Source organism: Struthio camelus, chromosome 4 (assembly GCF_040807025.1).
Source record: "Struthio camelus isolate bStrCam1 chromosome 4, bStrCam1.hap1, whole genome shotgun sequence".
NCBI lineage: Eukaryota > Metazoa > Chordata > Aves > Struthioniformes > Struthionidae > Struthio > Struthio camelus.
In genome coordinates, this window is record NC_090945.1 from 14,963,690 (window position 1) to 14,987,561 (window position 23,872).

Genomic DNA, 23,872 nt, shown 5'->3' on the forward strand with positions numbered 1-23,872 from the left:
AGTGGTACATCCCTGATAACCAGACAGAGTGATAACTAGGAAAGCGCAGAGCAAAACAACGGACACGCTATCTCTTTATGTAGAGGCAAAACAGGGGAGGGAAAAAAAAAAAACCTCTTTTCTGGTAACATGCTCATTTTTAGCTTTGGAAGTGTTTGGAGCTATTACTAAAGGCCTCAAATACATTTATATGGAAAAGGTGTGTCCATCATCAGCAATCAGCTAGAGATACTTGCTCGTAACAACACAGTTTTGAAAGTGATAGATGTGGCTCTGATGAGCAAAGTGGCATAGCTGCATAAAGTCACTTTTGGGTAAAACAATCTGAAATGAAATCAATTTTATTACTGTTTTTTCTGTCAATGCATGAGTTACTCATTAATTTTGATGATGACAGCTTTAATTCATATGAAGACTAGAGATTGTCTTATTTTAGTATTCCGGGATTTGTTTTCTTTTCTCTTCAGCATAACAAAATACCTGTGAAATAACTCATACTTTCCAGAGGCAAAGTGAGTATCAATGTTTTTATTTCCTTGCTAAAGTCAGAATATGTTCCATCTTACTGCTGTTTTCCTTGCAGAAATGTGAGGTGAACAAGACTTCTGGGAAGTCATTCTAAAGAGATTTTAGATTCTTGAATGCTTAATCATCAATCATGATGCGATGACAATGTTTATCTCCTCCATCTTTCCCTCCTTTTTCCAGTTTTCTTCTCAGGAGATAGAGATACCCTAACTATCTCTGAAAAATATCAGGAAAAATCTCTGAAAAATCATCACTGTCCTTCAGTTGTTTGTTCCTTTTCTTTTTTCTTTTTTTATTTGTGCTTAAACTTCATAATTTTAAGGAATGAAAATATGAAAATCAAAAGAGCCTTTCACTTTTGACAGATGCCACGTAACCCACTGGACGTATCCAGCAAATACTGACTCTGAGGACTCTGAAGGGCTGCGTGAGCTTTGCTTTTACACTCTAGCATTTTTCCTCTAATTTTTTAGACCCAGAAATTCTTCGTGGCAAACTGAAATGGTATTTGCACAGCAGCCCCGTAAGGAGTCTTTTTCTGACCGCAAGATATATTCAATGCCTTGCTGCTAGTGCTCTTATCATTGCACCTCTTACAGTGTTAGACAAGCACAACGTGGCGCTTACCTTCACCAGACGTTTTTCTGGTTTTTGATGCAACTGGTGTTTGAGAGTTCTTTGTTAACAGGAAAAAAAAAAGTTAAAATTGCACCGTGTGAGAAGACTGACTTCTGCCATGTTGTAGACATAATATGTTTTGTCATTGTCTACTGGGGAAGGAAAAAGACTTAAACATTGATGTAAAATGTTTGATTTACTCGTATATATTTTGGAGCTTTCCATCCACCCTCCTAGAACTATGGGAAAGTATAAATGCCTTGAATTACAGTTGTTTTGATGTCTTACCCAAAATATTTGCTGCAAACTTAAGGCTTTCGCAACTTCTTTATCTGTCGCGTGGGTTTTTTTCCTAGCTAAAATAGATTTTTTCCAAGAGCGTTAAGTATCTGTGCAAGTTGTTTCTGTCTCCACGGAGGGTTTTTTGTGGTGTTTCGGTAACCGAGATAATTTCTTACCTGAAATTTCTTGCTAAGTTCAGACCTATTTAGGCACGTCTTAGTGTACGGTACGCGGTGTGACGTACAACACCATTTGATGCTCAGCATCTAAATGGCAGATATACAGCAGCCCCCCCCCCCCCCCCCCCCACCCCAGCCGAGCGATACAGGCTCCCCCAACCCCTCTGTACTTTAAATAACCACAGCGGGCTTTCTGCAAAGGGCTGAAACCGAGACAAGATAACAGGTCTTTTGTTTTCTCTGTCGACGCGCAGTGTTTCTGGAAGTCGTGCTGCGAGCACGCGCCAGCTGAGACAAGGCACCCTTTTGTTTCCCCTGATTCAGGCAGAAGCGGGAGGAGAGGCAAGCAGGTCGCAACACGGCGCCTCAGGAGGAGCTGACTCCGTTGTTCGGCTGGGGTCACGTTGTCGGCTGTATGGCTGCCCCAGGTGGGTTGCACGCCTAAAGCGAAAATGAAACGCAGGTGTTTTGTCCAACCCCAAATAGTTACGCTGTCAATCCTACAACTTGCCTGCAGGCTGCTTTCCTAGCTCTTTGCTGATCTCCCCAAGCGCTTGAATGAGCGACTAGGGGAGTTTAGCTAACCCAGACAATCTCCTCAATTTGGGTGAAGTCACCCAAGGTGGCGTCCTCGTCTCATTTCCATCCTAGTCTCCCCGCTGATCTGTATCTGAGCAAGAGCGGCGGCGTTCCCACGACACAGCAAACACCCGCGGCTCAGCCGCGGCACGGGGACCCCTCTTTGGCGGGTGCCAACTGGAGCTGCGCAGAGAGACTTAGATTTTTGCCCTGTTCTCCTTTCTCATCGTTGGGTCTCCTGATTTCCTTCCGTGCATCATGTCCTTCTGCGTTGTCAATGAAAAGTATAAAATGTCCTCAAGTGGTGAACTCGCCACGGAAAACATAATCTAAACGAACGGACTTCCTCTCTTCACGCAGTGGAAGAACATGGTGGAGCGTGTTCGGTGTGCCGTGCGTGATGCTTTCTCCATGCTAAGTTCTCACCACTGAGTGCTTTTTACTTTGATACTGCCATTTATGTTCAGATGTCAGTAAGCTCGGGAAATTTCTTCTAGTGTATCTTTTAGTCATTCTCCACTATAGACTTTCAGTAATGCACCTCTAGTTTTCCTCTAGAGAAGCGGCAAAAACCATTGAGAGTGTTTCTGTGTTGTTCCCCTCGCTCCCACCCCCCCCCCAAAAAAAAAAAATTAAGTAACTATGTTCTGGAGAGTAAATGTGATGTTTTTGCAAACTTTCAAATGCTGCTGAGTAAAAGTAACTGGAAATTCAAGTTGTGCGTTCATTTAAAGAAGTTTATCAACAAAAGAGATGCAGCAGATGTTGTCTCCCCACACCTTGCGCTGGTGATCTCTTACCATGAGTGCAGATAATTCTGGACAGAAAGGAAATGAGGAAAGAGTCTGCAGATTAAATTTGGGCTAGAGCGCTAAGGGTCCCTATTGTCCGAGTTGTCTGAGGGGATTTCCACCCCCAGTGGAAGCAGGAGAATGATGCTTTTCTTTCGAACCCAAGCTGGATCAATTAGCTTCCTATAGAAATCACAGTGGAAAGCATCTTGTTTATACTGGGAAGGGGTAACGGCTTCAAGGACACTGTAGTCAGGCTCTGGAGTAGTAAAGTCGAGGTCTGTCTTGGAGAGGCTGCATGTGAGTGTTAGTATTTGAAAGCAAGGAAGAATATTGTCACTTGCAGCATTTAGAAGTACTTGTATTGATTTCAGTTACTTTATGGCTCAGGAAGTAGCATGTGTCTGCGTTCTTCAGGAAAAAAAGGCAAAAAAAATAATGTTGGCACACATCCTCAGAAGAGTTTAGCATGCTTTTATATTTCTCAGAAGGTTTGTTTTCCATGGGTCTTTCTCTTCTTACTTGGAGAGTTGGACCGAAAGCCATCACAGAAAATGCAAAGCTTACCTTTTTTAGCACAATGAGATGCTGGAAAGAGGATTTGCCCTCTGTGTGACTTTGGTTGCAAGCACTTTCCTGGCCCCTAATGCAGCAGATGACATGTTTGTTCCATTGATGAAGCTGTCTTTGACCCCATTTCCTCACGTTATCTGCCAACCAGGGCTAATCGATAGGAACTCTTTGCAGTTACTTGTAGCTCAATTAAAGCCACAGATGATGCAAAAATTGATGATATATGTGCAAAAACATAGTACTAATAGAATAATATGTGGTTATTCTACTGCAGGTTACAGCATTGACATTGGTACGCCCGGCTGAAGTGAGAACCTAAAACTATCTGTGGACTTGTCCTCCAGGAAGTTTTGCCACCTAAATAAATTACGCAGATTTAGGACTTACCGCAGGAAAATGCTGCACAATCTCAGTCCCTGTGAAAGTTAGGGAGGATTCTTAGCACTATGCAGTGCTGTGCGCTGTGCACTCTTTTGAATCCTACTCGGTGGTAATCTGAAAACGACCTGGTCTGTTCATAATTAAGCTAGGCTTGGAACCACATATTCCTAAGTAGCATCTTTGCGGTGGCCAGATGGTGATGCTCACTTTTAATAAACTGAGTATAGAATAAAAGCATTGATGTCAAAGCCACAGATGTTATGATTCACAGCTATTTTCTGCTTTTCGTTGTAGGGAAGAGTCCTTCTGAAAGTATTCTTTTCCCTGAATTTGGAATTGGTGACCATCTTTCTAGTCACATGAAGGGAGAGTTATTTAGCAAGCCCTGAATCACCCTTTTGATTCTGAAATAGTGAGCGTAGAAGGCTGGAAACAAAGATTCATGTTCTTATGGATGACATAAATGAGGAATTGCAATTCTCAGATTGTGAGTACGTAACCTAATTTATGAAAGTTTTTAAAGTGCTGTCATAGGTAGATTTGCCAGAACAAATATTTTACCTAGGTCTTTAGAGAGAGGGCTTTATCTCTGAGCAAAGAGCAAAGCCTGCTGAGTAAGTGATCTAGCTGTATTAGAACTCTGTTTCTCAGAGAGATATTAGAAATTGATATTTAAATAGAAGTGTCTTCTAGCAGCACATAGTTTAAAGAAAAAAGTGATGGAATCCTTCACTGAGTGGGTGGAAACTGGCATTCATTTGGTGGGGCTGGGTGTTTACTTGTGATATACGCATTCCTATTTCAGAACAGTAATACTTTCCATCTTCCAGAATCTAAGTCAGATGGACTTATCTAGCCTCAGATGTTCAGAGTAAGATTCATTCCCTCAGGTCCTCTGATGCTTCCCAGCTGGCATTTATGGCACTTCTAGTATAGAAGCTTTGCTGTTGTCCTTCTCTGGGAACCCGTGGGGTAGGTGTCACTCTATCCGATACGCCAGATACACCCTTTGGGGGTGCAGGTGCAGAGGCCGTAGGGCTGCGTGTGAGCTGGTGGAGCGTGTCCTTTGAAGGCAGATTTCCCAGCAGCAACTGAACATTGCAGTATGCTCATCCCATCAGCGGGGGACCTGACTTGATCCTCCTCAACTGACCTCAGCTCATACGTTTTGTGTTTTCATTGTTTGTACAAATTTGATTAAGGCAGTTTCCCAGTACTGAAGCAGTGCAGGTAAATGCAGCTGTTCAGGCTTTATACCATGAAAGAAGGGCAGAGCAGTAGTAAAGAAGCTTCAAGAAACATGTGTTAACTCTCCAGGAACAGATAGAAATGAAACCATGACCTGCAGAGACAGGCTGAGATTGAGGGCCCTGAAACACAGTGGACTTCGTCTGCTTCTATGCAAAAGACAGAGGAACACCCGAAACATGAAGTGCTATAGGATGGTTTGTTTGAGATGAATATTTGCCCCTTAAATAGTTGTATTCTGGGTAAATATTATGCCACTCATTGAAAGCCATCCAGTCACTAGTAGTTCAGTCATTCTGCATTGTCTGTAGGGCACTTGCCAAATTGAAGTCAGATCTGCAGAGTTAATAATCTTGTTGGCAGGGACTGCCCTGGCAAGGTCTGCACTGCGGGAGATGTCTCATCTGAGAAGGGAGGACAGTGGACTGCCTTTGTGGGTGCCACAGGGTGGTCAGATGTGCCCTGCTACTTAGCTAGCGTAGGACTCCAAAACAGGGTTTATGCTTTTACAGATAGTCCAGGCCTCACGAGCTGCCATAATATTGGTTACAACAGATACAAGTGTGGGAGGAGACCTCAATCGACTTCCAATAGCAAGAAAAAAATGTTCTATAGGGAACAAGTTATTCCATAGCTGTTTTTGGTAGATGCTGTTGCATGTCATTGAAAAATTTGGTGGTGGTCAGTGTTAAAAGCAAGAGACTGCCCTGATGGATCACAGCTCTGACTATGATTTGTACAACTTCAGTATGAATAAGGAGCCATGAGACGTAATTATATACCTTATTTGTACCTTAAAAGTAGGGCAAATTTGAAGTAATGTTACATCAAATGACGCATCGTGTCACTTCCAAAGAATATTGTTACATCACAGAAAAGAGTTGGAACAAACTATCAAGAAACAAAATTGGAGACCAGTAGGTAGAACTGTCCTGTAAAATTTAAATCAAGGTAAGAATCAAGTATTTGTTATAGGCCCGTTTATTCAGGAAAGCAAAGGCCAACTCTGTTGTTGGAACGTATGCCTAACAATCGGGATGACAGTTAAGATGAATATAGGAATATAATTTTTCCAGCCAATGCCCATCTCAGGGATTATCAGTAGTAAAAAAAGCCATGAGATTCATGCATGTTCTTTGCAGGGCTGAAGTTTAACAAATTCTTTCCCTTCTTGCTAATGTTAGAATCTTGTTTGTATTAAGTGGATGTTTCTAGTTATATATTCATTGGAAGTGCATCCTGAACTCAAATGCGTCATGCTTAAGTGCTTTGCTGAGTCTAGATGTAAATGAAAAACTTGATTGAGTAAACTATCAATATAACTTTCTTGAAAATAAACTTCATTTGGAAACTCATGCTTGAGTGTATGATCCAGTTTTCCATAAATATCCACTCAAATTTCCAAGTTGCTTGGAATTATTGCAAGGAAAACAAAACTCTCCTTGTGGCTGAAATGTTCCACGTGTCTGGCACGCTGTAGTCACTAGTTATTTGGCTGTACTGATTAACTTGGTGTTTCATGCTTAGTTTCAGTTTCTAAAAGAAGTCACTGCCCTAAACGCATATTTTGGCTCTTAGCTCTAAGGAGGTTGACACTTTCTGTGGGAAAGCAAAGGTGACACTAAGGATGGATTTGTGAATAGCAGTTATTTCCTAGTAAAAGGCTTTGAAGGCCCTATAAAAGCATGGGAGTGTAGGAAGTGGTCCCTGGCTGGCGTAACAGATCATGCCACTTTGGATGATCAGGTGAACTGGTTTATGGCCCTGTTTGATATACTGCATCTTTTAAAAATAATGCTGTTTTTTCATACGTGCCGTTTGGGGCTAGTATGCGTGTTACTAGACAAAATATCCTAACTGCCAGCTATCTTTTGAATATCAACACAGTATGTTTTATAAACGACGCCTAAAATGGCTAGGCAATGAAACAATTAATTGATTTTATAATGAAGCATGAAATCAAATAGGCTTTGCGATAGGGGTGAGAGAAGCTGGTGTCTGATCTGATTAAGATCAATGTCATTATCTGCTCGCTGGAGCCCAGCGGCTGCTGGTGAAGAAGTCACGAGTTTTGGTTTAGCTGTCATAGTTTGACAGGTTTTGCTGAGTAATACGCTAGTGACAGCTCAGTCTCAGGGTGCTCTGGTGTGACACTGACGTGATTGTTTGGATGCGACCAGATTTTTATCGTGAGGAGAAAAAGGGGGCCTCAAAGACCTTCGCTGGCCGCTTTACCTGTGGATCGCAGAATAAGTTCTTTGCTGAAGTGGAAAGGGGAATCGATCGTGTCCTTACGCATAAACGTGTCAGCGTACGCTGAAAAATAAAGGATTTACAAATGCGGAGATATTTTCAATCTCAACAAGATATTCATCCGTTATATATGACTTGAACTGCTGAAATGTCCCAAGGCACGTTAACGTCATTGTTTATCCAGTTTTTCCCATTTTGAGTACCTTGCTGGGGTAGGGAAGGAGAGAAGTGTTCTTTGTTTAAAAAAAAAAAAAAAAAAAAAACCAAAACTTCCCTCACTCTTCCTTTACCAAACAAACAAAAATTCTTGTGAAGCACCTATATGTGACTCCCACGCATCAAGCAGTTTAGCCAGAGAGAAATATATATTGTCCTCCCTCGCAGAGAGTGGGAGTCGGTGTATTTTCTGCGAGGCAAGGGGAGAGGTAGCCTGCTGCTTTGCCAGCTGAGAGAGAGTGAATCGTGGGAGTGAGTTCAGCAGAATGAAATACAGCAATTTCTGTACAGCCCAAGCTGAAATAAAATATTCACTTTTGGCATTCCAGGTTGATACAGAGAGCTTTCAGTAAAATATGTGTTTCCTTAGGAGGAAAAAAAAAAAAGCTGAAAATGCCTTTTTGTTGGAAATAACTCTAATGAGAAGCTTGATTAGTTCTATATAATACATTAAAGATATACTTACTCCTTTGTTGAGCTCAGGTATGCTGCAATATCACTCTGAATTTTTCATTGTATTACTGGCTTTTAAAATTATAACTAAGAAGCAGTATTAGTTATGAATCGTTAGATAAAGGAAAAAGCAGCAACAGATACAGATGCAGAGAATGTGTGTGAATACATTTTGGAAGACCGCTTAAGAAACTTCTTCAGCAGGCAAGTAGAAAGGAAAAAAGTACTTGTATAATCAAACGTGGCTGCAATAGTTAATCCATTTATGTAATTTCTAGCACGTTAATACATTTTTTACATGTGTTTCAACTTACAGTGCTTCCATCCTTCATTTAACCACAGGTTTTAAAGCCAGGCTGGAAGAGGTTCTGACGCTGACAGATGCGAGCGTGCCATTAACACTCAAGATGTGAACGTGGGCTCTTGGTTGCAGCTGCTTGTTTGCTAAGGAAGGATACCTGTCGTCTGGTTGATACCTGCAAAGAGCAGTCTCTATGATAAGTAAGGTGTCAATTCTTTGGTGAAAACACACCCCTCAGCTAATAGCACTATTTTAACAGTATAAAGTGGTAGTCACTTAACAGTGGGAAAAACAAGGACCTTCTCCACAATTTTCTTTTCACTTTTAAAGGGAAAAGCAAATTTCAACCAATTTTTTAGCCAGGTGAAATTGTCACAGCTCCATTACATTTAGGTAAGTCATACTGCTCGTATTCACGTTGTGAGCTATGAGTGAAGGCAAAGCAGTAGATGCATGTAGTACTATTTTATGAAAGTAATACTGTTTTATGCTCAGCTTTAGAAACAGAAAAGTTTTAGCTTTATTAACAAGCTTTCCACGTTCATCATGCCAAGCAAGAATCCAGAGGGTGTAAAGTGTCATGAAAATCTGTATTAGCTAGTATACGCTAGCATGTTTTAAGAAACACATCTTTTACTGCAGTAGGGCTACTTTAGAGATCTAACCAGTTTTTTTCTATGATTAGCATTAAAAGTATATATATGTATACTTTTTCCCTCTTTAGCAAAATGAATTTGGTTCTTAAAAAGGTACGAAAGAATCCTGTGCAGTAAACCCAATGTATTGGTTCCTTTCTGTGAACCTCTTGCTTTTCATAAATTGCTGAAGACGTACGCTAGCTAACATTCTCGTCCTCAAAACTTCTGCTGCTATACTTCTCTCTAAAATCTGTTATAGTTCTCTCTAAAATCTGTCACCTAGCCCTTTTTTCCAAACCAGTGATGATTTAGCAGTGTTCTTGTTTGTTTGTTTTTAAACCTCTGCTACCCAAGAAAGTATTTGTCGGTATAAATACCAAGGCAAAACATAATTTTGAAAATTAAATCTGCACCCCAGGCTCAGTTTTTCTAGATACCTTTAAGTCAAACTTTTTTTGGAAGACACTTTTGTAGCAGCATTTGTAAAGACAGAGTTATCAGTTTGCTGTGACTTTAATTAAGCGTGCTGAGCCTACCATTCCAAATAATTTATAATGATTAAAGTAAATTTTAAGAGAAGAAAATTTATTTGAGGTCTACTAAATATTTTTCAGAGTTGTGGCTGTAGTACCTTACTCTTTCAGCAAGCTAATTATTAAACCAGATAATCAGTGGCTGTAATTGTTCTGCCACAGGCAGAGAAAGATATTCTTGACAACTCCTCTTTAATTCTTCTTTTCACTTATACCAGACATGCTTTTTGTCTACAGCCTTTTCAGGAGATGCATGAGATCCCTGGGAAGTGCCATGTCCAGAAGCTGCCATACTCACGCTTGTATTTTCTTTGCAGATGTGGCCATTTCAGTTAGATGGATGTGGAAGCGCTGTGGGATCAGATGAAAGAAGGAAGAAATTCTGTTGAGAGGGCAGGAGGCTTTCCAGGTGACACAAAGGTAATGGTGGTCAGGAGGTAGGAAAATGCTTACGCAGGGAGGGGATTGCAAATTCATCATACTTGCCAAATATGTCAAGATAAATAATCGGTATTAGTAATGCATTCTGTGGTTATCATCAGCTAATGGTGAAATAGTGATGGCAATTTTAAGAAGATGATTGCATACTTAATCTTTCAGTTAATGTGTGATTTATAAAGTACTCTAATGGTCATGAAAATGACATGCCTTCAACACTTAAGTGAAGTAAGAACAGATTGGTGCATTCAGAGACTTCCTTGGTGGGTTTACCCGCTCTTAGTAACTCTACTCCAAGGAACAAAAGGCAGGAAATAAGAAGATAGGGATGGGCAGAAGTGCAAGGGTTGCAGAGAGGTCTGTGCCATGCTGTGAGCTGCACTGTGTCCCAGTTGGACCAAAGCTAGCCCCAGGAAGAAAGTCTGGAGCGACAGGCACAAGAGGGGCAAAAACCAGGGACAAGATACAGCCTTAGCTGCACCACGGGCAACGCAGCCCTGCAGCAGTCGGGGTGAAGTTGCCTCCTTGCTGGAGTGCGGAAAGGTCAGCTCTGAAAGACAGTGCCCAGGAGGGAAAGGATCTCTTGGCCCTGTGGGTGGATAAAGCCACAGGCTGTTTTTGGAAGGCCAAGCCATGGAGATGGCATGCTAAGCCACCACCCTGCCTCCAGTAAATCCCTAGTCAAGCTAGAATGACAGGCTGATGTTAGGTTTATTCTAAATGTTGTCATTTCAGTGTTTTTCTTTGCTAGCTTTGTTTCCTCCTCTGTAATCACAAATTTAAACCTTGACTTTGTTGAATAAACTTGGCGGTTTTCCTTTTTTCTTTCTTTTTTTTTTTTTTTTTGTTTCCTTCTTCTCTAGTCAAGTCAAATGACTCATGGGTCAGGCTTTCCCAAGCCCCAGGGTGTATGGTTTCCATACATCCTATTGCTAGAAAAGCTACTTTGGGGCTCACCGGTATTATTTACATGTGAGGTAAAGCAGCTCTGCACAGGAGACTAGGCACTGAGACACTGGAAACAGTCTGGGGCTTTTGGTCATTTTCCAGCTGTTGGGAGACTGAACTGAAGCCTGCCATAGCAAGGACAGGAACTCATATATCAGTCATTTGAGCAACCATTTCTGGCCATGTTTAGCTAGTACAAAGAGTCTCCTCAAGCGGAGGGGAGGAACGATGAGCTACAGCCGGCAGCAAATGTGCAAATAGACTCTCAAGGGCCTGCACTCAAGTCTCCACCCAAGCAGAGGCAGTTGCAGCTGATTTAGTTATCACAGTTTAGTATGTTAAAATTAGCTGAGTAGCTGCATCGATGCTTCCAGCCTATTTCAGCTGCAAGTTACTGTATGTGAACATGCTTTCAAAATTCCCACTGGCCACGCAAGTGGAATTTTGCTCAGATCAAACGGCATCCTCAGCTATCCTCCCTGTGATTATTATGTGCTATTTGGCCAAGGAAAAATTAGGATGTTACAACTATATACAGGGGTATTTTAAATCCTCATGTAGTTATCCACAGCTATAAAGGAACCCGATAGCAGAGCTTTTCTGTCTTTCTATTATAAAGCCCTGTCACTAAGACCCTTTGGCAACTTCATGTCTGAAATAGCTGCATTTTTGAAGAGCAGCAATGAAAGATGTAGAAGAGGTTACATCCCATATTTGTATTGTCTTTCTCTATTTCCATGTCTGAGCATTTTCCCTCCTACCCCTTAGTTTCTTCTTCAGTCTGCTGTATCTCTTCTTTGCTCTAGTCAGAGGCTGCTTTGTGCTGTAATTTTTTTCCTTATTCTTCTAACCACTTTCATTAGGCCTTACTTGCTTCTGGTTTTGCTTTAACAACCCAGCCAACTATAATTTATCTCCTATTTTCAGTTCTTCCTCCCTCTTCATCTCTCTGCCCTTCTCTTTCTCTCTGGCTTTCCAAAGGCTTAGTCTTTTGGCCATTTCCTTCCAGTTACTTTACAGCCCCTGATCCTGGAGCTGCAGTCCTCCTCCGAAGGATTCAGCTGTCTGTGAACCAAGACCTACCTTTGATACAGTACAGCTGCATAACCTTGGCTCAAGCTCTGGATTAAATTGCTTAATTGTGAAACAGTACAAAGACTAGAGCCGTGCAAGATAAGAAAGGTAAAATTGCGGGCAGAGGCAAGATAAGCAGCTCAAGGGTTTGAGGGGGAAAAAAAACCCAAGGGACACAAAAAGGTAGAAAACTTGAGTTAAAAATGAGGGGGTGGAAGTTGGCAGGATCAGCCTGTCCAGAGGATCATTGGAGGTGGCCCTTCCCTGCCTGACTGACAGTCTGGACTGCAAAGACTCGGCAGGTGTCTTAGCGAGAGGAGAAAGTCTATTAATGCTTGGTCTAGCAGCTCGTTAGTCCTAGCTATCTGTTGAATGTATTAGCCAGTGCATATCACTTTGTACTTGTAAGTTGCGTAGGGCCTGCTTGCGGAGTTTCTTTGGTCATGGTAAGAGTTGCCCAAAGTGGTCCAGAGAGGGAGGGTGACAGGACGCTTTTTTTTCCCCCCTTCCTTCTAAAATCTGCAAGGTAGTGCCATGAAACATGAGCTATAGCATTTTGTGATCCACAGCCAATTTTTTTTTAGCCTAATGTATTGCTCTTCTTCTCTAGTGCCAAGTCACCAAAACCCATCTCTCAGTATGTTGAGTGCTACTCTGCACTCTGCATGTGAAGTCTAACCTGAGCAGACCCTGCTGGTTATGGACTGAAGTACTGTTTGCTTGCCACTGGACACTTATTTAGAGCAGCGTTTTAGATATCCCAAGGGGGCCTGGGTTGTATTGGCAGATAGCACTGAGCTGGGTTTATCTGACCTTAGCGCTGAAATTAGAAGCGCTGAGCAAAACGTTTTTAGTTCGTAGCACAGTGCGTTACTCTGAAATGACTTTTAATTCATTTTGGCAGTAAACGGTGTTAATCTAAATTGCCACTTCTGAAAGCATGTAAAAGTCTGTTCAGGGACTTTTTTCCCTAGAAAATGCGTTTCCTCTAAAACGGATGGTAGGTTCTCTTATTCTGACGGGACAGTTTTTCTGTAACACCCGAAAGACCCAGAAGGGACGTGATGAGAACAGCTCTGCGCTGGGCATACTTTTAGCTTCCGAATTTTGGTGTGTGGCAAGGCAGAAAAGTGATTAAAATGAAGAGGTTAAGGAAAGAAGGGCCAGTCTCTTGAAGTAAAGGCTAACGTTTAGTGATTCCTGTCTGCAAATAGACCTTGTCAGTAACATAAAAACAGAATAAGGCTGCATTTTTAATGCATAAGTAAAGATCAGTACTGTAGACTGATTTCTGTCCTCGCTATCCTAATGCAAACGTATAAACCCAAACGAAGCTTGTGATTATAACAGTAGAACTTCGTCCCGTGGTTTAAGGAAAGTGATCTGTTACTTAAGATCTTTTTGGCTAAAGGAAAAACTGACAGGGAGGAAAACAAAACAAGACTTGTATGAACTGGTTTCACTGAAAAGCAGCTTAGTATTTCTCTTATAGCTTGTACTGAATCCAAATTTGCCAGTTTGGCTTTACTAGATTGAGATGCAGTGACAGAAGGTGGCATTTTTTTATTAATAACAAAAAGGCCATGGCAAATCTTGCCAGTTGAGCTCAGGATTTTTTTTTCCTCCTTGGCTTATGAAGGTCTGGCGTGGCGGCGATGCTGAGGGTTCCTCACCTGTTTCCTTGGCGTTAGCTGCTGGTTTCTGGCAGCGCTGCAGCGTTGAACTTGATGGCGTGGTCAGGCAGATACTGCGATCTCAAACAAGCCTGAGGGCTTGCAAACTTATGCTGTTTGTCTATCAGAATCTGCATTATCCACTGGCCGCTGTAGTTCATTTGGAGCTTACGGTAAATTTTTCTTGTATGCCAGTTATAAGAAGGAGCAGTTCCCGTTTGTCCTTGAATGATGATATAATGTTTTGACTGATGGAGTCAAATGATCTAACTGAATCTTTTTCTGTCTTTAAATTGTTGATTTCTAACTGTTCTACTCCTTTCTTTTAATTTGGAAATTATTTTGGATAGAAGTAGATCTGTTGCTTAAGTGTATAAAGCTCAGATACATGTATTGCTGCCAAAGTATGCCTCTGCCAAAAAAAACGTTTAGTGCCTTTTTCTTGCGTCATTTGAGCATAGGGTGGGGAGGATACATGGGAGTTTTGGGAAAAGCTTGAAAAGAATAAGAGAATGGAAGAGTTTAATGCTATTTCCCCTGAAGACTGGCTGTGCAGCAGTATTGCTTGAATTGAACAGTAGCAAAGCTTGCTTTACAGACCAGCATCCCACTATGTTTCTGAGCAAATGATGGTATTTCTGTAGGCCAGCCTTCTGCCAAGCTGAGCAGTCGGATGGAGAGTCTAAAACTGCAGCCATCAAAAGAAATGATCAGTAAAGGTATGTAGTAAGGATTATTCACTATGTTAGGAAATGTTTTCTTTAATCTAAATAACCTTTTTGCAGAATGCATACACAGGTGCATGCACGCACGTGCACACACACACAAGTAAGCATGCACTCCCAGCAGCCTAAGGTGTAAAATCTGACCTATGTAGCTCTAATTCAACATTTTCATTTTCATGCATATGGTAATAAAATTATGATTTTAAACTCTATTTAAAATATTTAAAAGAAATATCTGGCGTGATCCTCAAAGTAGCCCTATATAAATTCACTGCATCTCCTGAAAAGAATTTCCTTTTAGTCTCTCGTTTTAACATCTTATTCCATCTCCTTCTGTCTTTCCTCTGTCATTTTGAGCTTTGGTGAAGAGTAGCCATCTCTAAAACCATGCAGAACTGAAAGCCACTTTTACTTCCTGCCTCGTCTGCATTCACTGTGTGGCTGGGAATAAATTTAATTCATTTCAAAGCTTCTGGGGTAAATTATTTCTAGAGGAAGCAAAGCTGTGTCTCCTCCTCTGGGGAAATATGTACCTTGGTGTTTCGCTTTCCGTGGGAAATGCAAGGAAGAAGGTCTTGAAATAGCTGTTCTTGTTTAGGCTTGTTGGAAAGGAAAGGAGGACACCAGCTGGTCACATAAGCTGGTCACACCTGACTCTCGTACCAAGTTTCTTTGCGGTATTCAGCAGGTCTCTTCATTTGTATGCCCTGCTCTTTCCCCCTAAAAAACAAGGCTAGAAACTTGCTTCCACCTTTTATAATTTCTGTAATAGTTTGTTCCTGCAGATCTGCAATGGAGCTGTGTACAACTCAACTAAATCAACAGCGGTTTGATGCTTGCACCTCTCCTGTCTTTTGCTGTTTATTCAGTGACCTTAAGGGAGAAACAGCGCAGTCCAAAAAGCTCTGGGTGATAACATGTAGGCCCAACTATAAAAGCAAACTGCTTTTGTTTCAGGACTAGGCTAGGACCATGAGCACTGTTAAGTTCACAAATTATTGGAAGGAGCAGTAGTTCGTACTAAATACTTCAGTAGTTGTCAGAACAGCTAGGCTCCTCGTTCGAGCTCCAAAGGAAGGCAGGTTTCATCTTAAAATGTTTCCTATTAGGAAAGTGTTTTCATTTTAAATGTTTAATTTTAGAAAAGTGCTGGATTTTCAGTAATATCTGAAGAAGGTAAGTGCATCCTGATGACTTCTGTACCAGATGGGATAGGGATTACAGAAACTCATGTGGCATTAGACCAAGAAAAGCCTAGAAATGAAAACCACTCTGTGACGGACAAGAGATTATAGACCAGAGATTGTCTGCATGGTGAAGGGAAGGACAGGGTTTTGAATACGGCTTTCATCTGTTTCTTGTGGGGGAAAATGTAAGTTTAAGTATTCACCACATTCCTGTTAATAGCAGGAAAGCTGAAAGGTGTATTTACGTGATGGTAAATTTATGCAAAAGAAGAAAAAGGTGCAGAGCTTTCTTTCCTAATCGGTATATACGCTACACAAATCATGCTGCAGGTCTAGTCCGAGATTTGGTGTACTCACGCATGAGGCCGTGTAAATACAAAGGGTTCCCCATATGACGCTGTTCTTACCTGAAAATCTCAAAATGCAAAGGGGCAAAATGGCTTTGCTCCCTGCTGGCAGAGTTTCGAAAGTTAAAGCAAAGAAGGAAAGGAGAGTTCAGTAGTTGTGCTTGGACAGCGCATCTTCAACCGGCGTTGGTGCTGCTCTGTTTACTGGCTCTGGAGGTGAGGCCAGGTACCTACCTGCTTCCACCTCCACTTCAGCTCCCTGACCTCAAATCGGGCATCATCTTGCCTAGGATGAATTTACTAGACACATGCTGGAGTCTCACAGACTCAGAATGGGGAAAGACGGAGAGATCCTTCTAAGCTTTCTTTATCTTTTAGCACTATCTCAGCAAATATGACTAGGGATCACCACTGTCCTGTGCTGACATTGTGCAATTTGTTGTGCTACTTATGATTAAAAGCTCTATGAAGATGAGCCTAGGAGACTGATACTCTTAAAAACTGGAGGAATTAATTCCTTAACATGCTTTCTAAGGCATTTCTACCAAGTTATGAATCTCTGTTCTGGAGCAATATTGAAAGTTGGGAAGATAAAATCACAGAAGATGCTTCCTGAGAGAAGGATTAGATAACTTGCTTTTGTTTTTCTTTCATTTCACCACCTGCTTTTGAAATCAGTTTCAGATTTATGTGCCAAATTGTCATCCAGAAGGTATTACTGATTGGCTTTGTTTTCAGAGTAGAGACAAAGTCCAAGTCTTTCCTCATTTTAGGATAGTTTTTTTTATGTAACTAATTCAGTTGTTGCTGATTCCTGAGCTAAGAATCAACAGTGGGTTTTCTGCATGTGCCATCGAGTCTTGAACATGTTTAAGACTGAAGAGTGCGAACAAAATTTTGAAGGAGTTTGTTTAGCCTTTAAGTGCCTTTTTATTCTGGTTCTGCTTTTTATTTTAGGATAATTTTTTATGGAGATCCAAGTCAAAACACAACTACTGGGACTGAAACGGATTAAGAAATTGAATGTTATGTGCACGTCAAGGTCCCTATGTTCATCACAGCACATCTTGAGAGCTTCTGAAGTGTGCTGCCATCTCTTCGTTTCATCCCTTAATTTTGATGTGAACTGGATTTCAGTTCTCAGAGGAAGCTTGAAAGTCAACCGGTGGATAAGGACCACAGTAAAGGACCTGCAGAGCTGGAGCGGGTGTCTGATGGCTGAGGTACCGCTCGCGAGGGCAAAGCTGGAGGAGGTCATTTCGAATGTGCTTTTATTACTGTATTCTGGAATGTGCCGTGTTTAGACTATGGGAGACCATTACTTGTGGGCATGCAGCGTGATGCATGCAGAGTTGATGTTTTGCCGTGTCGCTAGGGATTGTCAGAGCTGTGTTAGGTGCTGGGTTTAATTCCCCGGAGGCGACACTTAACAGGGGCAGAACGCTTTCTGCTAAGTGTTCTGGGCTAAGGCATCCGAGCAGTAGTACATGACTGTTGCCAAATGTATATTCCTTCTGGATTTTAACTGTTGTCCCTCTGTCCCTTCAAGGACATGCCACTAATAGCTATTCTACATCCAGTTATATACTCTTCCTTCCTTTATCACGTAGAAACTGAAGACCTATAAGTGCTTTCTTGTTTCTGCATGTCCCTTTCTGAAACTGTATTTGAGTTAGGGAAACAATAACAAGCTTTAGAGGGGTATTATCTTGTTCTTGGGACCCCTCATCAACACTCGTAGGACTCTGATGCATTCACCTTCCAGGATGAAATTCTCCAGGCCTGCTTTCTACGCAAAAGGATTTTGTTTTAAGCTCTTAAAGTGTGAAAATGTTTCTGTTTATAGAAATAAGTCACCTTTTGACCAGAAATGGAAAACTTGAGTATAGAAGATAAAAGTACCAAAAAAAGAGCCTGTGTGGCTGTCACTGCCATGACATTGATAGCAAAATTTATGACTTTTAGGGTTTTTCCATAAGTCATTGCATCAAACTTTGTGATTGAATGAGGCCAGAAGAAAACTTATGAGTTAGCCATACCTCAGAATGCCTTTCCTGTGGGAAATGCTTTAGTTTACATAATTGGTCACCCAGCGAAGATGTTGACCTGAGGAATCACAGAATCGTTGAGGTTGGATGGGACCTCTGGAGATCATCTAGTCCAACCTCCCTGTTCAAGCAGGGTCACCTAGAGCATATTGCCCAGGATCACATCCAGACGGGTTTTGAATATCTCCAGCGAAGGAGACTCCACCACCCCTCTGGGCAACCTGTTCCAATGCTCTGTCACCCTCCCAGGAAAGAAGTTTTTTCTCAGGTTCAAATGGAACTTCCTGTGGTTCAGGACCCTGTTCTGGGACAGGTAATGCGTTTCCATTCTAGTTTTGACAGCCTTTCTGGAAGGTACATAACAGTGTTAGAAGCAGCAACTAGTAGCCAGGATTGCCTTTACCCAGGTGAGTGTCTCTGCAGAGGAATATGAAGTCGAATTCCTCTTCCCTCGTCCTCTGGCCCTATGACATTTGTGTTTCTTCCTCTTTGGTTGTCTGTCTCCAACGCAGATAAAAATCTGTGTCTTGCTGCTGAGGCCACTCTCCTGAGAGGCAGGAGCTTGAGGGGTCATGAAGGACCATAAGAGCTGGCTTAAGCCTCTTTGCAGTATCTGAGGAAATGAATGTCCTCACACGAGGAACGAGGGTTTGGGAGTGGGCCGTGGCTGGGTCGTTGTTGCCAATGGAAAGGACTGCAGCAAAGGATAAAGGTGGGATGAAAAGTCTTGGATAAGTCCTGGTAACTTGTTCCTCCTGTCCTGGCAGGGAAAGGGGGAAGGAGACTGGGAGAGGGGGATAGGAAAGGAATTAGGACGACCCCTCTTAGCTTTTAGCCCCCGTTCCAGCAGGGGCAACCACCTTAGACTTCCCTTTGCAAGAGTACCAGCAAACAAGGCGTTCTGTAGGGTTGGTATAGGCAAAGTAGAAAGAAGGGACAAATGCATAATTAAATTTCCCCGTTGCCATTAACATATGTGCTTTGATTGTGGGGAAGAGAATTAAAAAATAAAGCTTTTTATATCTTTGTACTTTTTCTAGTGAGGTTGCTTGTGCATATGATGTATTCTAAGTAATATCTTCTTCCTTGTGCCTCGTGAGCAAGCTATAACTGAGACATGTACTCTAATCCTGTGATTGATTATAACTTATAACTGGATTTTAACTGGCTTTGTTCATATCCTAAAGCTTCCAGTTCCTCTTGGTTTGCTCTCCAGCTTCCTAGCACTTGAGTACACATACTTTAGATGTCCAGCAGGTAAAAATTATTGTCTTTTTCGTGGTAAACCCTATCTGAGAATAACTGGAATAGGAAATCTCTTAAGTGCCTTTCCAGCCCGCAAGTTTCTGCAGTTCTTTCATTCAAAAGACGAGCTGGACTGTCTTCATTTATTTCGCGATTAACATGTTTTAGATGCTTTGTGAAATATGTGAGACTTTTCAGTGTTTGCAGAATCTCAGCAGCGTGATTTTGAGAATTCCCATATCAACCTGTAGTTACTGTAAACCAGTGGTAGATTCATCCCTAGCAAATGTAGACTTCTGAATTAATCCGTTTTGCTCATTGGCGTATAGTTCTGTTTCCACTTTGTATTTCACTCATCCTTGTCCTACAGCTCAAAACACACTTCCAAACATGCTGCTGTGCCATCCTAAAAATGAACACATGACTGTATATTATCCATTGGTCTTTGACAGCCTGGCTTTTCTTGTGGTCTGACAACAAAACCTGCAATGGCTTTAGATGCCCTTTATTTTCCTTCTTAAGCTAGGATGTACTGTTTCAGTGGCCATGCACTTCCCCTTCATTACACTCTTCTTTCTGCTACGTTTTGTTAATGCTCTGCTCACATTGTTTTGCACCCTCCAGTAATCACAGCATCAGTGGCCAGAAGTACGGCCATAATTCCTTACAAGGTCTGGGATCCTTGACATGACCACGAGAGAAGGGAGAGTGTAAAAATCCCTCCCAGCCGGCTGAATCTGTAGCCTGGAGGAGCTTTTCTGTGCTGCTCTGCTTCTTTTTCCATTCTAGATAATATTCTATAATGTATGCTGAATTTAGCTGGCTTTGCTGTTCTGTGTTGGGAGCCCTCGGGGGTTTTAGAGGAGCTGGCCAGGCAGTGTGTTACCAGTCCCCTGTGCCCTGGGAAGCTGCACTTGCAAATCAGCTATTTTATGTGAAACAGCTTTGAACCTTGATGCCTTGTGGTGCCAGAAGACATGTTTTTCTGGAGTTCCCATGTTCAGCTTGCAATGAAAGAAAGATGATCTTGGTGGCAAAGGCCCAGGTTCGGGACTCAAGATATATCCAAGTTGTTGACGTCTGCAGATCCTCTTAATTGACCACTGGGTCTCTCTCTGTGTCCAGATGCTTAGTAAGTGCTCTCCCCCTGTCCAGGGAATATAGCACTCAAATACTGCAGTGAGAGCGGCTCTGAGCTGTGGCGGTACCCAGCACTGATGCGGGTGCCCTGAGGAGCTAGCTCGCGAGAAGGACGGCCCTGGTCACTGGGCATGGCAGAGGTCTGAAAGGTATGTGGTACTCCTCATCACCAGTGACAGCTGAAAAAAAATACTAGGATGCTTTTTGCAGCAATGGTTTAATCCAGGATTCGGCACGAATTCCAGCTGTTGACAATTATATTATCCCTGTAGTTTTAAGTAGATGCGGTGTTTGTTGCAAGGGATCTGACCTGTTAAACTGCTGCTGCTTTGTGCTCCACTGGGGGTGCCTTTTAGTGACAGATGAAATGGTTTTGGTGTACAGTATATATAATGTCTCTCAATTTGTTAAATTTGCCAACTATTTTGGGAGCCTGTGGGCAGAAAAGTCATATACAAATGTGAAGTGCTATTATTCATCCTAAATGACTCTGTTCCATTGTCTTAAAAAAAAGAAAATATCTATATCTACATCTATATATATATATAAAAAATATATAATATATATATTATATATATAATATATAATGATATATATATTATATATATTATATATATATAATATATATATATATTATATGTATATATATTTTTATACACACACACTCTCTCTCTCTCTCTCCCTCTCTCTTTCCTGCATTTTCTTGCCCTGTTTTGGTTGGTTTGGTTCCATACGGTACCTTCCTATGGAACTAGTCGTTAGTTCTTTAGCCAGCCTCTTGTACATCCCTGGGATATTGAGTTACCCTCACAAAGTCAGTATTTCTGACCTTTAGGTGGTTTTTTTACTTTACCTACTTTTTTAGTTATTTGTTCAATCTGTTTTCTGTGACCAATTGCAAGGGACTGATTTTTCAGCGTTTTTTATTCAAACGTATACTGAGTTTAAGCATACAAATGTAGTTCATGATGCTCAGTGAGTCCCTATCCTTTGGTTAAACTCACTTGATTGTTTACCATATTTTCCCATCTCCCATGATTAATGCAAACAGCTAAAATTAAAAAGGCTTGAAGAAGAGGTAAGCCTGGTGTGAGTGCGGGGAAGAGAGATGTGTAAGACAGCAGTCCAGTAAACCTGCAGCCTAAGGCTTTGTTGCAACTAAACCTTGCCATTCGTGGAGCCAACTCAAACCATCCAGTCAAAACCCTGTCAGTCTCAACATGCCTGAAATCTGAAAGTTTGCTTTAGTTGGCTTTTAATTTTCACTTGGCACCCAATTCCTTGCTTTAATTAGAATATATCGGACAAAATAGAGTTCATTTTGAGTCCAGCTCTGCGAGGTACTGTATGCAATGGCCTGATCTCAGGAACTTTCAGCTCCAGTTTGCAGACAGGAATGAACAACAATATGAGCAATGTGAGCGGTTCCTTAAAAGACTATTTTAACGGTTTGAGTCGCTCGTCTTTTCACAGAGCAGAGTAAGTTGATGCGTTGAGAAAGCTTTGGAAGTAATAGAAAAGGGAACTCATCTGCAGATATTATAGGGGCTGATCATTTCTCATGTAGCTTTTGTGGCTTAAAAAAAAATTGAAACGGATTATTGATTAAAGTATGGTATCTGCCAACAAATTACGAATTTACGCATATTCTGAAACTATAAATATACTGTGTAGTTCTTCTGAAATGGTATATAAATTTTCATCTCAAAGCCCAGTGCTTATGGAGGAAGTTATCATACACATGAGAAAAACCTCTGTCTCTCATGACCCATTGAAAACGTCAACACAGCGTTAAAGGGCAACGGAGGTAATCCATTGGATCACATCAGCTACGTGATTTAGAGACACAATGAACAAGGGAAAAAAGAGCTATGTAACTGTTAAGATGTCTAAAATATGCATCGTTTGGTGGGTTTGACCTTTGAGCATATAAAACAATGGAAATAACGGTAGTTTACTTTCAAACCTACCCGCAACGGGCAGACCTGAGAAATAAAGCATCAAAATGACAAGATGCAACTGACTGTAAGAGGCAGCAACTAATACTGATTTTACTGGGCATCTTCAGAGGAGGGAGGTAGAATCTGTCAAGTTAAGTAACTGAAAGGAAATAAGGTGGTACAGTAAGAAATGAATACCGAGGATGAATTAATATATATGAGTATTACATGTTGATCATTAAACACTTCCTTATGACAGTGATGCCGTAATTTTGGCTTTTGCAATCATAATGCGTAACTAAATGTTGTACAGGCTTTTGGGTTTTCAGTAAAACACATGATACATTTTTCTGTTCTGGCACATTTTATTGTAACATACCTATCGTGTCTTTCGAATACTAAAAAACAAAGCAATCCTTATTTTGAAGTCTAAGCTTGTGATTTAGGGACATCTACTATACTCTCCAGCATTTACAGAATGTCTGTATGCATATATATTTTCCATACTCTTAAATGTTATGTCTGTGGTGGAATCTCTGAGTAATGGAGTTAATGGTATTGGTTGTTATTAAGCTTCTTCCAAGCATCCTGCTGTAACACTCCATTTTCTGTGCTCATAACTGACAAATGTTAGGTTTCTGGGCTAGTTTACACACATGCACACACACCCTCTCCTGAATAGCCAAAAAATAATTGTATAAAATGTTGCGATTTTTGTTTCTGATACAGAGATATGCTAAACCTGTTACTGAATTTGATTCAGATAGATTGCAATAGGTCTCAACACTATGCAGTAAACAATAAGAAAGTAAAATAGTCTTTAAGTATTTGAGCATTTTAGCAATTGAGTGAAAAAGAAAAAACTATTATGCAATGCATAATAGTTGTTGAAAAAGACTCAGAAAATGAAAAACCAAAAGCATCTGTGAATTAAGCTGTTCCTCGTGTCCCTCTGTCTATCCCATCACTCCATTGCTGTTGTAAAATCTTGGGGGCAGAAGTAGTTTTAAGGTTCTTCTGCGCAGCTATGATGGCCAGGATGTCCCAGATGCATCCTTCAGCCTTTGCGATTCCTGCTTTCTGTACTTACAAATCAGCACGACTTCAAGGCATCTCTTTCTTCGTTCCTGGAGGGATGTATGTTGGGGTATCTGGTATTTCATGTAGCTGAATATATCGGTTTTCCACTTCAATTTTTGTGTGATATGTTGTCTTTTGATTTTTTGCTTGTCATGTTCAAGGTTTCTAAAATACAGCTTTTGTATTCCAGAGTTATTCCAGAGACTTAGAATAAGGCCTACAGAAAGCAAGCAATATAAAAGCAGTGAGCCTGATGGCAGTATAGCCAATTCAGAATGAAAACACCTGCTTTCTTATGATGAAGGGGACACTTTAAACTTTATATCACTAAACCTAATTAGAGCAGTTTTAAATAGCCAAAATTATGCTATAGCTCCCTTAAATAGCATGTTTAAATTGATATTTCTGTTCCTTTCTACTATTTTGAGCTTTTTCTCCAAGCAAAGTTTATAGT

At 41.1% G+C, this 23,872-nt stretch overlaps 1 protein-coding gene and 1 long non-coding RNA gene across 2 annotated transcripts in view; one reads left to right on the top strand and one right to left on the bottom strand.

Moving 5' to 3' along the window:
- Positions 1-1,910: 1,910 nt before the first annotated feature.
- Positions 1,911-9,968, bottom strand: LOC138067140 (uncharacterized). Its single transcript, XR_011140835.1, has 3 exons — positions 9,872-9,968; positions 8,416-8,577; positions 1,911-2,048 (listed from the first exon to the last, which is right to left on the bottom strand). It is a non-coding gene; the product is annotated as an uncharacterized lncRNA (long non-coding RNA).
- The window catches only part of LOC104149452 (melanopsin), a 57,894-nt gene continuing 42,607 nt past the window's right edge, over positions 8,586-23,872 (top strand). The window contains exons 1-3 of the mRNA XM_068941580.1: positions 8,586-8,602; positions 9,891-9,993; positions 16,923-17,188. The gene's annotated coding sequence lies outside the window, so the exon portion shown is untranslated. The remainder of the gene's footprint in view (positions 8,603-9,890; positions 9,994-16,922; positions 17,189-23,872) is intronic.